This window comes from Numida meleagris, chromosome 3, assembly GCF_002078875.1.
Source record: "Numida meleagris isolate 19003 breed g44 Domestic line chromosome 3, NumMel1.0, whole genome shotgun sequence".
In the NCBI taxonomy this organism is placed as follows: domain Eukaryota; kingdom Metazoa; phylum Chordata; class Aves; order Galliformes; family Numididae; genus Numida; species Numida meleagris.
In genome coordinates this window covers 78559218-78573851 of record NC_034411.1, presented here as the reverse complement: position 1 = coordinate 78573851, position 14634 = coordinate 78559218, and the positions used below count along the sequence as shown (strand labels likewise).

General features: G+C 44.6%; 1 long non-coding RNA gene across 2 annotated transcripts in view; it reads left to right on the top strand.

The window, feature by feature from the left end:
- The window catches only part of LOC110395533, an 87235-nt gene continuing 72622 nt past the window's right edge, over nt 22–14634 (top strand). For both annotated transcript variants that reach the window (XR_002436440.1, XR_002436439.1), the window contains exons 1-3: nt 22–177; nt 1234–1339; nt 1965–2092. This is a non-coding gene — a long non-coding RNA (uncharacterized LOC110395533). The remainder of the gene's footprint in view (nt 178–1233; nt 1340–1964; nt 2093–14634) is intronic.

Genomic DNA, 14634 nt, shown 5'->3' with positions numbered 1-14634 from the left:
GGCGCATGGGGCCAATGGGGGGGCACGGCGCTTTGACGCGCTGCCGCCCCGAGCGGGCGCTCCGCCAGGGCGGAGGGGCAAGAGGGGGGGCGTGAAGGCTTCCGACGGGGCGTACCGCGACCCCCCTCAACTTTAGGTCCCCTCATTTTAGCTCTGCCCATCAACCCTTCGCGGGAGGTGAGCTGGTGTGCGGGTGCAGTGCCAGCACTGTGCATGCCCCGAACCAGGCGAGCAAGCACGGTGCTTCCCCCCCCCAAAAAAGCCCCGAGGGCGCGCCCGGTGCCGCTGACCCCTGGTACCACGGGGAAGGCCCCGCCGCCCGCCCGCTGGCGCCGCTCGCAGCCGCGTGACAATGGCGCCCCCTGCCGGGCAGCGAGCGCTGCAGGCGCTCACGACCGTGCAGAAGCGCTTCGCTACGCGGCGGCGGGTGGGTTTGCGGTGTTCTGGGGTTAGGGACCCGAAAGGTGCGGGTTGCAGCCTGCGATCTCCTTCTGTCCCCACCGGGGGACTGCGCGGAGCCATTGCTGTACTGGGGACCCCTGTGCCTGCTGGAAAGTGGGAGGCCAGGAGAATGGTGTGCAAAGTTCTGTGCCAAGGTGGTTATTAAAAGAAAAAAAAAAAAAAAGAATCAGGAAGCTTTTAAAATCGGGATGTGTACACATGAACGCAGGCTGAAAGCAGGAGCACTGTATCTCATGTCCGCTGGCCATTTGTTTATTTAAAACAAACGTGCTACAAGGGGCAGCGGTGGCCTGCTGAAGGCTTCAGGCCTCCCAGCACCCCAGGGCCCTAGAGGTGCAGCCTCCCCGGGCCTGAGGGCCCAAAGGCAACATCATGTTGAGGAAACCATGGGGGCCACAGACCTGCCAGCCTGGGAAGGGCCCTGTACTTAGCCCAGGAGAACCACGGCACACAATGTCACCTGTGTTCATCTAACAGACCGAGCACTGCCCTTGGCCACAGGCCGGCTGGCAGTGTCACGGGCCAGAGAACTGACCTGGGAGGGATCCAAGCTGCCCCCTTATTCCAGTTTAAAATAGGCCATCCCTGAGAGTCCGAGCACAGACTTGCTAGTGAGAGGCAGCATTTAATTTGACTTCCCAGCATGTGGCAGTGAAACTTTAGCAATATTAATTATAGCAATGCCACAGAGCATATTGGTGTGTTGATACTGGCTGGTAGGATTTAATGCTATTTTATATGCATCTTATTTCTTTCCTCTTCTCTCTCAAGTTGATACTGCTTGCAAACTTCAGAAGGAAAATAGGCAGAAGCTCACTCTGGAGAACACTGCTCTGGTGAAGGAATTGTAGAAGTAACACTTTCTCAGTTCAGAAAGGTACATGGGATATTCGTTAGCATACTCATTTACTTTAAAAAAAAATAAACTAAGAATTATTTGCATCAGTGTCAAATTATTTTTACATCTCTTCCGCTACTTGATGGACACTAGATAGAGGCTGTATTTTCTTTGTTAAGCTGACTACATACAGTGGACACAATGGAAATAGAACTTTACCAGTGCAGGGGGTACTTTAGGGTAGAGGTGTACTGTGTATTTGTTACTTTTATGCTCTACTCGAATGTGAAATTTACTTTAAGTCATTGAAAATTGTAGAAAGAAATGTAATTAGGGTGCAGTATGTTGTGAGAAATTCAGTAAAATTTGTATGAGTTTCAGAAATCATGACTGATCCCGGTGATGCTCCAGCTAATAAAAGCATTAATTCAGCTCATGAACATGCACTGTGCCTTTAATGACAAATATGTATTTTTTGAAGGAAAAGGTTTTGTTACTTTTAATTGCCAATGTGAGAAGAAATTCTTTGACAGCATTTGGGTGGGATTACTCACGCAGGCAGTTTGCATTGCCCAAGTGGTTAATGGGAAGGTAAGATGTGCAGCATGAACTCTGCCTTTCTGTAACTCCGCACTAAATTGCTCAATTAATCCCTTCACCCCAGCAGCGTTCTCCATCTTGCTCCTGAACAAAGGAAGATTAACAACACTGTGTTTCCATGCGTGTTTGTGTGTTCTTGACTGACAGTCTTCAGTGTGAGCACTGCTGCACAGGACCAAACAGACTTTCCAGGTAAATTCTGCTGAATTGAAGAATACTCTGTATTTTCCTGATTGAACTCCATGCAAGTTGCCCATAACATCATCCTAGCTCCCTTCTGCCCACTACATGCTATCTAGAATAGGAACATGCATTCTTTTGATGAAAAAAAAAAAAGCAAACTGTTGACTCTTCATCTATGTCTGTCAGAGCTCCAACTCAGATGCAGTGGCAGCAGGGCCAGAGATGGAGGCAGCTGCTTTTGAGGTCCCAACCTCTACTGCCCACAGCCTGGGGTCTTTGGTTGGGCCCATCCAAGTTTTGCCTTTGTCTGGAACTGAGCATCCCCATCCTGCACATTCCCACACTTGATGGGTTTAAATGGAAGGATCAGGGTTTGCACTTATTGGCTTCTCTTCCAACACAGCCAAGGTACAAATGGATGGACAGACAGACAGTCAAGGGATTCACTCCTGAACAGCACTGCCAGTGCAGGCACAAAACTAGTGTTAATTCAGTTAGAGGTGTTTGCTTTTGTTAAAAACGTGATAAACATCAGTCTCATCACTGGATTGAAAGTGACAGCCTTCTGTCCAGGGATGATTTAGCAGAAACAAAAATATCCAGGACAAGTCAGAGAAGTCTAAAAACCTCCTTCAGAAGTTTAGAAGGAAGATACAGCAAAATGTTATCCTTACTGTGTCACAAAAACTTTTGTAATATCATTTCATATAGAGCCCAAGGGCTCTTAAAACATTAAAAATTAGACTTGTTTACTGCCTGCTAAAGGTGGAAAGATGGAGCTGGGCAGCAGTCATCTGCAAACTGAGTATTGGCATGCAATTTCCTTGCTGGAAACAAGATTGTCCCTAGCTGTCCTCCACCCAGTCAACTCATGGATTTCCCAGCTCACCTCCAGAGACACATTTCTGGAGATTTCAGGCCACTGTGTCCTCCCCTTCTCTCCACATCCCTAAGGGAGGCAGCCTCCATCTCTCTGCCTTCATGGCACTTGTCAGCAGTCAGCAGCATGCAGGGCTGCGGGGAGATGCCAAGAGGACATCAGCCATCAGGATGAGGAGTTCAGAGGGCTCTAGAATAATCTAGGAAGAGATTTTCCTTAGCAAAATAACTAATCATTCATTCTATTGAACAAGACATCGTACTTTCAAAATAAGGTCTAAGACCTAGATGTCTATACTAGACATACCTGCAAGCCTTTCCAAACCCTTATTCATTCATCACTTTCCCCAAAACTAGTCTGGGTAAAGCTTGAACATGGACATGGGGGGCAGAGTTCAAAGGCTGGTCTAGTTCAGTTTTGATTCATTTTATTCTCACAAGAGTGTTCAAGCTTGATTTTAACTCTTTTCAAAGACTGCCTTTGTATAAAAGAATCTTATAATACCATAATGTTCCATATATTTTATTGCCAAAATTTATTTCCGTATGTGATACCAGTAAAAATCATTACACTTTATAACGGAATAGTCTATACTAGGGGTTAGCACTGGAGTTAGCCTTGACTATTGTATACTCAATACTAAAGCCTTTTGAACAAAATGAGAATCAGAGATCTCTAGGAAATAATCTTTTCAAAGAAAAATAGAAGAAATATTTGTGCTTTGAAAGTACTACAGTCCTATTAGTTTTCTTTTCCTTCTGCCAGTTTTTACTGGAAAGACGTTTTACTCATCCTGGGAAAAATGTCAACGTTTGGACTAAATGCTGTGTTGTTTTGAAAAGGTGCAGTTTAGAGCAGGCCAAATTAGCAGATTTTTCTGATGAGCCTGCCAGAAGCTTTTTGCAACTCTGCTGAGAAAGTGCGTATAAAATGGAATAGCAGTGTTCAACACGTGCATTGTTGCAGCAGCCCCAGGCCAAGTTGGAGACTGGGGCGCCAAGCCGCTCATCTCCTGCCTCACCTAAAGAGCTCATAGCCCAAATAGAGCAGCGTCTTCTATTAGATAACACCAGCAGTGATTGTGCACAGAGGAAGAAGCGTTAGGGTCACCTGTTGCTTGGAAATGCTGGCCCTCAGGATCTGAATGCAATTAAAATGTGTTATCCAGGTGCACCTGTTCAGCTGGGAGCCAAGGATAAGCCTTGCTTCTCTTCAAGAGGCTGCATTTTTCATTGCTATGGGAGAGGCTTGAACACTTCAGTCCTCTGCCCACATGGGAAAGTGAAACTCCATGTTTCATGACTCATGCATTCATGCAATCCCAGTTGCATATGACTGATAGGATTGTATGCTGATTTTACTTTTCCATGTTTTGTTTATCCTACAATGCATTAAGCTCTTGTGGGAATACTCCAGTGGATTTCACCATTCAGTATTTTCTTCAAGAGAGATGGGAAAATATGTCATTTTGGTTTTAAACAAACTGTTCTGCATTTGGAGCAGCGAGACACAGCATGAAAACACACGATATGAAGCAACAGAGATGGGGTTAGCATTTTTTTCAGAAAGAATTTGTTTTGCAGACTCAAAGCTATAATTTACTTTCACCTGCTAGAAAACAAAAGCTGTTTCACTGTCAAGAGTATGACTCCTGGTGGACTTTGGGTACCTTTCAGTCTTGATAAAGGTTTATAAATGCAGGAAAATCCTGCAGAAAATGTCTTCCATTATCTAGTTACCTTCACTTCTACAAATGCACGTGATGTTCCTAGATGGGGGGCATGCTTATTATATAGATTGGGTTTGCTCACACTGATTTTCTTGGTGCACATTGAAATTGCATATATTCCCAAGGATGCAATTCTTGGCAGCTATCAAAAGGTGAGATACACACATTCAGTTTTCCTCCTGTTTAAAACTGCCAAATTTTTCAGGTGATAGATATCCCATACCTGACCCAAGCTGACTACTGCAGGTAGTGGGCTTCTGTGAAAGAAGGAGGAGTGGGCCCGGAGAGTGGTGGTGAATGGAGTTAAATCCAGCTGGCGACCAGTCACGAGTGGTGTTCCCCAGGGGTCGGTGCTGGGGCCTGTCCTCTTCAATATCTTTATTGATGGCCTGGATGAGGACATTGAGAGCACCCTCAGTAAGTTTGCAGACCACACCAAGCTGGCAGGAAGTGTTGATCTGCCTGGGGATAGCGAGGCCCTACAGAGAGATCTGGACAGGCTGGATCTCCGGGCTGAAGCCAATGGGATGAGGTTCAACAAGACCAACAAGTGCCGGATCCTGCTCTTTGGCCGCAACAACCCCAGGCAACGCTACAGGCGTGGGGCAGAGTGGCTGGAAGACTGTGTAGAGGAAACGGACCTGGGGATATTGGTTGACGCTCGGCTGAGCATGAGCCAGCAGTGTGCCCAGGTGGCCAAGAAGGCCAATGGTAGCCTGGCTTGTATCAGAAATAGTGTTGCCAGCAGGAGTAGGGAAGTCATTCTCCCTCTGTACTCAGCCCTAGTGAGGCCCCACCTCAAGTACTGTGTCCAGTTTTGGGCCCCTCATTGTAACAAAGATATTGAGGTCTTGGAGCGTGTTCAGAGGAGGGCGACGAAGCTGGTGAGGGGTCTGGAGCATAGGCCTTATGAGGAGCGGCTGAGGGAGCTGGGATTGTTCAGTCTGGAGAAGAGGAGGCTCAGGGGAGGCCTTATCGCTCTCTATGACTACCTGAAGGGAGGTTGTAGTGAGCTGGGGGTCGGCCTCTTCTCTCTTGTAACTAGTGACAGGACGAGGGGGAATGGCCTCAAGTTGCACCAGGGGAAATTTATGCTAGACTTTAGGAAATACTACTTTTCTGAAAGAGTGGTCAGGCGCTGGAACGGGCCGCCCAGGGAGGTGGTTGAGTCGCCGTCCCTGGAGGTGTTCAAGAAACATTTAGATGTTGTGTTGAGAGGCATGGTTTAGTGGGGTTATTGGTGGTAGGTGGATAGTTGGACTGAATGGTCTTGTAGGTCTTTTTCAACCTTGCTAATTCTATGATTATATGATAAGGAACCAAAAATGGTCTTTTTTACAGCTGCACATACACCAACAACTAACACAAAACTGTTATCACCAGATTAGAGTAGCTTCTGGTAATCTGGAGTGGTATGAATGCTCCAGACCTTTGGGCTGGAAGCAGAGAATCAGTGTGTCTCGAAGACAGATGAATGAAACCCAGTATTTTAGGGCTGTGCAAGCAGGGCCACAAGCTAAACACTGAACAGTAACAGACCAAAAGGATGTGACAGTCTTGATGCAAGGAAGCAAGCAACTGGAAGGTTTCACAATCTATTTCTGCATCATCGAGAGACAAAGAGGTTTTCTCTTGGCCCCAGTGTGCTACCATTTGCAAACCACAGTTTCTGTCAAACACCCTAGCCAGAAATAACCTTCCTGTTGCCCACGGGATGCCACTATGCCGGGCCAGCATGCCCTGTTAGCCTATCCAGATCCTAATGATGTCTTAGCATTTCCAAAATTCACAGAATCCCATCAAGGCTGAGGTTGGTGGGGACTTCTGAGACCATCTGTCCCAACCTCTTTCCAAGTAGGGATACCCAAATCAGGATGTCCAGGCCCACATCCAGGTGGCTTTTGAAGATCTCCTAGGATGGAGGCTCCACAGCCTCTCCAGCTGGGTGGCCCCCAGCATAATTGCAGGTAGTCGGTAGGGATATGCTTTTAATCTGTATTGTGTATTTCTCAGTCTCCAACCGAACTGTCGCCCTAAAACAAGAGGACACCCTATTTCTGTTTTGTTTCCTTCATCCTTTCTTTCTCCACCTCCCGACACAGATCATTTCCATCTGTCCACCTGCTGATGACAGCAGCTGCAGCAAAGACCTCATTCAGCACCTCTCTGCTCTCATAAACAGGAATGCAATTATGTACTTTACCAAAGCATCCACCCTCAGCACTCCTTTTTCTTTCATATGTCTCCTTCTCCTGCATGGGAAACCTTGCTCCTCCACACCCTGCGCTTCTTTGGTGTGCTAGATTCAAGAGCAAAATACTGCCTGAGAAGAGCATTTAGTCAGAGTACAGAGAAAAGAAAGTAGGCAATTTATCAATTACATTTCAAAGCAAAAGTAAGGCATTTTGTTAAAAAATTCCAAGTAGAAAAGAAAGTCTGTCAGAAATGCCAAAAAATGGTAAGGCATTTTTTCCCATTCATGAATTTTCCTCCAGGAACAAGAAAATGCTACAGATCAGTACCTGAAATGGCTTATTATGCATCAGTGTGCCCAGCTTCCACTTCACAGAAAGGTGGGGGAGGAAAAGGCTCCAGGCTGTGCTGCCACTGCTCTTCCTGAGATCCAGTGGAATCCCAAGTGGAGCCAGCTGCATCAAGGGCCTCCATCTCACACAGCTGCAGGCTGCCACTGATTTCAGTGCCAGGCAAGACAGGGACCCCAGGACTCCAGCTGCTACTGAGCATCACCTCAGCACTCTTATTACAAAGCTCCCCATCATCAGTACCATTTACTGCTGGAAGAGATGGGCAGCTGCACAGCAGCACCTGCAGCCCACTTTTTTGTTCAGAGGGGCTACAAACCCTTGCTGCTCAGGATGGTAAGGTTATTTTCTTGCAGAGCTATGCTGGAGTATAGCTATGTTCTCTGAGCTCTCACCACTGTGGAAGAGCTCAGAAATCAGCCAGCCTAAACAGTAGGAGCCTTTCCCAACTGGAAGGCACCAGAGCAACTCCTGCCCCTGCTCTGGCAAAATTTGGAGCCCAGCTGCTGCCTGCCCTTCCTCAGAGCAGCCTCAGCCACTCAGCCCTGCTGAGCTCAGCAATAGCCCAGCTGAGCTTTGAACCATAAGCTGGCTTCATGCATGGATAAAAATAGTAAGGCACAAATAACGTTTACACTGAAATAAGGGTATCCTCACATATCCATTCTTTTTCTCTATGAAGCCCTCAGATACATAAAGGGGCAGAGACAAATGCAAAAATACTCTCTCAGCCACAGCACTACATGGCCCTTTTAGTTCTCATCTATTCCTGGACAGGCTTCTTGGGCATGGAATGTTTCAGGTGGCGTCAGGCGAGGAACACCCCAGAGAGTAACCTCAGCCCACCGTGGGATTGTAGGAAGGGGCCAAAGCAGGACAGGAGCCTTTCTTTCCAGCTCTGATGCTTGAATGTTCCTCATCACAGTGGAAATCTTTAAGACAGCTCATCTGACATTACGCTGAGCCAAAATACGGAGAACAGTTTGTGAAATTTCATCCTTTTGAAACAGAGCCCTGAGCTTGCCTCCTACTCATACCCAAACCTAATCTTATCCTGAGCAACAGCCTCAGCGCACTCCCCTCTCCTCCTCTTGTCCTTCCCAGGCATTAAGCAACTTTGCTGTGCACATGCCACTCAGAATGTGAGAGCACAGAGTTGTCAACAGGCCTATGAGGTGACCTGGTAAATGACAGCAGAGCAAATGGTACACCAATACTACCAGTCCATTTCTTGTTCCTCTTCTGAGGACCAGTCTCACTTTTCCAGATTAACCCCCAGAGGTTCTTATTTATCAGCATAACATTTGCTTCATTTGCCACTAATTTCCAAAGAACACTTTGCCCAGGAGACCTATTGTCCTAATGCACAGTTTCAAAGAAAGATTTATATTTCCCATTCCAAATGCTGCTCTCATTCGGACTAGAATAACAGAGCAGGGGTTTGGCTCTGAATACATGGAACTTTAGGAAGACACAATCTGTGCTTGTGAACAGAAGGCTCAACAAACAGCACTGGATTGTTCCTGGAGTGGTATGCAGAAGTCCTCTGTTCAGGAGGATATTCTCCAATGGTCTTATCCCCAGCATCCTGGGGTATCCTCTAGGTAGGAGCCCTGTGTCTCTGGCCTGCCTACTGTGCCTTATTATTATTAGAAAGCTTCCCACGTGAGGCACTGCTCCAGCAACCATCAAACATGGTATTTCATTGCAAGGAACCAGTAGAGCATTATTCCCTGTCTGCTGATCACATCACACTGTGCCCGCTTGAGGCAGATAGCACATTTCTGTCATTTTAGGATGGGAAGAATCTGCTGCCTAATTTACAGCACTTTACTGCTCTGAAAAATGGCACCTTGATGGCTGCCAAGTAGCACATACCCTTCACTTGGAATGTGCTTGTTCTATACAAAATTCCAGCATTTGCCTTAGATTATGTCACCTGGATAAGTAAACTGGTCAAACTTTAAAGCAGCTGAACCCCTGCTGACAAAATGGCTGTTTTCCTATCAACTGATGCATGTGGCTTTTCATCACTCACTGCCTCCATCATCTTCACTTTGCTCCCACGGAACCTTAGCATTTTATCACAAACTGCACCACCCCTGGATGCACTTGTGGACCAAAGAAGCAGAGGCATGGGCAGCCCCATCGCATGCCCACAGCTTCTCTGCACAATGGAGCCAGCCGCTGATCGTTTCCATACTCACACACCAAGGCACGAGATTATCCAATGCCCCTGAAAGCACCACACCCAGCCAATGCCCTGAGCTGGGGGTGAGCAGAACTGCTTTCTCCTAACAGCAAAAAGGAAGCAGTAGACTGAAAAATAGACGGGAAATGATTTTGCCATTCTGCCCTAACAAACTGTAATCCTGAGCTGATTTGTTTTTAAGAAGTTCTGGCTGTGTTCCAAAGGGCTGCAAGTCCCAGTGATGAGCTATCCATTTCCTCTAGTCTTTTTAACATGGCTGCAACTGAACTTTTAAGCCAGATCATCCCAATTTACCAGGCATGAGATTATTGCTAGTGTGCAAAACGAGGTAGAGAATTAAAAATAGCCCTGCCGGTAGCTGTGAAGTCACTTGATCTAAGGCTTAGTTAGAGGTTTATGTGTCATTTGCAAGTACTTGAGTTCCAGAATAGTCTGCTTGGTAAGTCTGTGCTGCAGGGAGCTGTGCAGCACAGATCTGACTTCTTTGCTTTTCACAAGTCAGCTTAGGATGTAGAGGCATAGGGAAAAAAAAAAAAAAAGGCAGATTTTAGAATGAAGTAGCTGAAGTAGATTAAACTGCACGTGATGAAAGCAAACAATACTTGTAGACACTCAGCTCAGCTCAGCTCAAAACAGTTGTTCTGTGCATGTGTTCAATGCTCTTATACAGTGCAGCACAGCGAACATGTGGTCCTCGAAGGCAGAAGTGATTAAACTCAACTTCGTAGAAATTATGCAAGTGAAATTAAAAAATACTTAATGTTCTACAGGTGGTTTTTTTGGTTTGCTTTTTTTGTTTGTTTTTTGTTTGTTTTTGTAAAATGCCTCCATTTTTAGCTAGGGAATTAGTTGAGTAAACAGAGTTTAATCAGGTATCCAAAAGGAAGGAAGCAAAGTTCCAGGGTAAGATAATACATGGTCTTCCTTCCAAAATATATCATTTTAAATTAAAATATATATATATATTTCTCAAATTATTCCTTACTTTTTCCAGGCTGGATGTAATTCTTCCTTTTATCACTGGGCAAATGCCGTACATCTAAGTGCAACTCATAATTCTTCAGTACCTACAAATGAGGAACAGGTTTGCTGCCCTGGAGTGCAGGCCAAACAGACTGCAGTCACAGGACAGCAGAAGCTGCTCACACCTCCTAATCCCCTCTTGTTCATTGTCTCTTTTTCGCATGGATGTGTTTTCATTCCCACATAAAGAAGTGGGACTTTCAAGGCAAACAGTGCAAAAGGAAATTTAATTCACGTATCTCTTGTGCTGCTGAAAAGAGGCTCTGTAATTCTGTGCACTTTAGAATACATTAGCAATTTATCACAAGGCATGTGCAGCTTAGTCCTTCTGAGCAGCTGACTCTTTCATTCTTCTTGCTGGCTTATGACATCTTGTTTTGGTTGCTGAGATGCCTGAGGTTTTAAAGCAGAACTTCCTATTAATCCCAAATAGTACAAATGCAGCAGCCACCATTAAATACCCAGCAGATTTTCTGCCACTATACCTAAAGCATCCAGCATGGTTTCACTGTTTTAATACCACAAAGAGACACAAATCACAAGGAGTTGTGCTGGTTGATGGCACCTGACAGACAAATATGGCACAATGTCCCGAAGAAGAGCTCGATATTACATGAACATTCGGCATAGGTGATTCCACTTCTCAATTCTTTAGTTTTTAAGGGCTCCCTCCTCTCAGACCCATCCCCCCTCCCTTGAGCATCTTCCCAGCTTTGGATCAAAAATGCAGAATGGGAGTCCTGCTACGCTGTGACACAGGAGCTTGGGGGATCATTTCAGGCAGCTCAGCTGAAAATGCCTGCATTGTTCAGCAGCCTGCAGAGCAGCCAATCTCCTTCCCCCATGCCAATGGCCACTCTATGAAATGTGTGCTTTTCATAGATGTAGCTCTGCAAATTTCATCTGATACATAAATATCTGGAAAAATGAGGCCATTTATAAACACCTCCCGTACTTCCTCTTTTCCCTTCCTGCCCTGCTCCCAAGATATGCCTTTTGGCAGGGTGAACCCCACCTGTCTTATGCTTAGTCCACATGGCTCCAGACCAAACAATGAAATATTAAAGGCATAGTGCTGGTGGGCAGTGAGAGGCAAAGAGAAAAATAAAGAAATAAAAAAAAAAAAAAAAAAGGGAAGCAGTTGTAAACCTACTGGTAAACCTGCTGGTTTATGACTCGTCCAACATGGACCACAACCACCAAATACATTTATGTTATCTGACTTTCAGTTATTGAGTGCCCTACCCTTTATGTATTCATGGGCATTTTCCACCTCACCTTCCATTATATTTAAGCCAACCCACTGATTTCAAAACTTGACACCAAAGGACCTCTCTGGGGCTTCACAATTTGAGCAAGCTATGCAATCACAGCAGCGGCTCTTTTGATAGAGGTGTGCTGTCTCAGGATGATTTTCAGTTTGGTTGGGGCACTGCTCATGTGCAGCAAAGCAAGATTTTGTACATAAACACTGCACTGGCTTTGCCTCCCCTGTGTGTAGTCACACCAAGTGGGGACTTGGGTTTCTGACAGGACATTTGCACACCAAACACATTGCAGATGTGGAGGCTGCATCACTTCAAAGCCATTTGGCTACTGAAATGACTGGGGGCTCATCTGGTGGAGGGACACTGAGGAAGATGAGGGCATTTTTGTGCCAGCCTCGTGCTCTGCTCTTCCACCTTTCTGCTTGGGTTCTGCTTGTCAGAGTTGGATGCAGGGTTGCCATTCATAACTGTAATCTGGTGCCAATCCTGTAAAAGCTTCCTTTTAACAGAGATAAGATAATGCAGTCTAACAGTTCTTTAACAAAATAGGATTAATTAGCAGGAAGCTGGCTGCTTAATTCACCACTGACCTGTAAAACCTAGTAAGAATGAGGTCACCGGACATAATAGAGCTATTTAGGAGTTTAGGGCAAACTCTAATAACAGAAAACATCTTCTAAAGCTCACTCAGATAGAATAAAATTTGGAGGTAAGGAAATATTGCTTATTAAGGACAGATCTAATCTTCAAAATAGTGCGCTCTGTACACTCAAAAGTATATTCCTTCCAAAACAAACAGTTGCAACATCTAAACATTCAGTTGGTGGACACCAGACTTTGACATTCAAACCCATCGAGTTTTTGTATCCTTTCCCCCTAGGTTTGTTATATAAAGCTTACTTTTCTATGACCTTAATGTCTCACAAGAGCCTCACATTATGAGAATCTTATTTCATGTTTCAGTGCACAAGAATCAGTACTTCTCAGTGCATATCCTGAGCAATAATCTTGATTGAATGAATCTTAAGGATCAGAAAAAATAAATAGTGTACATGTATTTCCATAGCTCCCCAATTTCCATCCAGCTTCTACCTACTTTTCGACTTGCTTTTTCTGACAGCAGCTGTTTTCAAATTACAGTTTCTATTACTAATACACGTGTGCATCTATAGCATTTTTGCCAAAGCAAAGTTCCTGTTTTCACCCAAGAATCTCTTTATTTCTTCCCCCTAAATTATGTCCTGTCTGTTCCCCACGATGTTGAAAGTCAGGATTATCAAGCAGGGTTTCAGTTGATTATAGTGTACATCATCTTCCAAAGTGGTAGGTCCAGAGACATTTACAGATCAGAAATACCACCTGAAGCCATTCTCAGCAGATAAATGCATCTATTTCTGAGCACTGTGGTCATGTAAAAACCAGGCACAACATCCGAGCTACAAAGCAGTCAAAAAAAAGTATTGATTTTGATGTGCCAGATCTATTAGTGCTTCTGCTTGCAAAGCAGGGGGATGAACAGTTACCCCTTAGCTACCCATATGGGAACAAAAAGACTTTCCTCTTTAATTTTTTTTTTCTTTTATTATTCCCTCCATCTTCAAAGCCTTCATGTAGCAACTGGCTAGTGTCCCACCTCTGCTTGCCAAGGAAGCTTGAACATATTCCTTAAGATGGCCAAAAAGGTCGTTATAGTTTGAAAGAAAACATTTCTTCTACCCAGGAGCTCAGCACACCATGTCCCCATTTCTCCAGCCTGCTGCCAATATGGGGAAGTGAGATCTCTTTTCAAGTTCAATAACGAATAGTTTTGTGTGTCTACTACAAAAGATCAGGAAGCCAGACCCACTTTTTTATTTAATACGTGGAGCCAGATTCTCAGCTGGTATACGCTGAAATTGCTCTACTGATGTGAAGAAAAATATACTGAGTAACATCAGCCAAATTTCTGCTCTACATATTATGTTTGCAAAGCAAATGGCATAAATCATGGAAATTGTACTTACTTTTTCCATTTTGAGATATTCTTCCTCAGTATACCCTGGGAAAACACTGTTGCCCTGTTAAGGTGCTAAGGATTCAGTTAACAAGAAAAAAAAAAGTAGGGTCAAAGTGCATCCATAAAACTTCAAAACTTTTATAGTACTATTCATCTCTATTACCTCTACAGCCACAACGCCAAAGGGATGAAGAGTTCCTCATTTCTTCTCCCGTCTAGTATTGCTTTAATATGACAAAACTGTACATATACGTGGAGGGAGGAATGCACGCACACACACGATGCACTCCGCATTGTGATACACATCTCTCTTTCTCTCTGGCTTCCAGAGCTCAAGCTACTGGAATTTCCATCAGCTGAGTATATCCAAGTGGCCAGATGATTCATCAGCAGGAAAGGAAAATATCTAAACTTTGTCTTTTAGGGAAAGTTATTAGGAGAAAGCTTTGCACATAGCATAAAAAAAGAAAAAAGGGAAAATGTTTGCTAAGTTTTACTGAACCTTATTGAGCCATCATCTCTCAGCATATCGGTTTAGAAAATACATATCTGCAACTCACATATTCAGAAATCTACTTTCATGCAATATTTAGGGATGTGGATACAACTTTGCAAAAATTAGTGTTACTTGGTGGTAAATTATTAATGCTTTGATTCATTTTTTTTCAAGTACACATACAATCACTGCAACATTTGCAGTGAGTAAACAAGTACTCCCACGCTGCGAGAGAAGATAGGAATATGTTCAAGGTGATAGCACAGCTAGTTTACTTTGAAACTCAGATTAAATAAGTGTTTTCACTGTTTAGTAGATATCTGAGCTGGCAAAATGAGGGGAAAAGGAGGGAAGGGAAGGGAAGGGAAGGGAAGGGAAGGGAAGGGAAGGGAAGGGAAGGGAAG